The sequence below is a fragment of the Portunus trituberculatus genome, chromosome 29 (assembly GCF_017591435.1).
Source record: "Portunus trituberculatus isolate SZX2019 chromosome 29, ASM1759143v1, whole genome shotgun sequence".
In the NCBI taxonomy this organism is placed as follows: Eukaryota; Metazoa; Arthropoda; class Malacostraca; order Decapoda; family Portunidae; genus Portunus; species Portunus trituberculatus.
Window position 1 is genome coordinate 14267420 of NC_059283.1, and position 998 is coordinate 14268417.

The following is a 998-nucleotide window of genomic DNA, read 5'->3' on the forward strand; positions in this document are numbered from 1 at the left end:
TGACTATGAATGAGACTCTGTTGATCGATTCATATTTACTACTGTTATATTTATATCTGTCTATATGGTTGTTTTGGTTGACTCAGTGGTCTGTCTGTCTGTCTCTCTGGTTTATATGTGCATCAGTCTGTTTACGTATCTGTATAACTGGCCGTCTTTTCCTCCCTATCTGCGTGTGTTTACTTGGTTGCCTGCCTACATGTTTATCTGTATATCTTTCTCTTTGTCTCTATATCTGTCTACATCTATATGTGTTTTATCTCTCTCTCTCTCTCTCTCTCTCTCTCTCTCTCTCTCTCTCTCTCTCTCGTCCTCCGTCCCTCCTTCCTTCCTTCCTTCCTTCCTTCCTTCCTTCCTTCCTTCCTTCCTTCTTTCCTTCCCTCTTCCACCCCTCCCTCCAGTTCACGAAGCTCATGTAGTCTAGCTCACTGGGAGAAGGAAGCCACGAGTCGGCACTACCATTCCCACCCTCAGCAGGATCTTAGCAGCTCTAAGTTCGCGATGGTTAAACTTGGACCTGAGCGCCACATTTTTCTCGGCCTCCCATTTCGGCGGTGGAGGAAACACGAAAGGGCTTAGGTAGTGGAGGTGAGGAGGGAGGAAAGAAAGGGGAGGTTGAGGTCAGAATGGGTGTTGGGATTTAAGTTTCAGTGATGGGAGGGATGCTGGAGGGTAAATTACGATGACAGGATACACAGAGAGAGAGAGAGAGAGAGAGAGAGAGAGAGAGAGAGAGAGAGAGAGAGAGAGAGACTGTCTAGAGGGAAAACTGAAGTAGGACACACACACACACACACACACACACACACACACACACACACACACACACACACACACACACACACACACACACACACACACACACACACACACACACACACACACACACACACACACACACACACACACACACACACACACACACACACACACACACACACACACACACACACACACACACACACACACACACACACCTGTGATTCGGACAGTTAAAT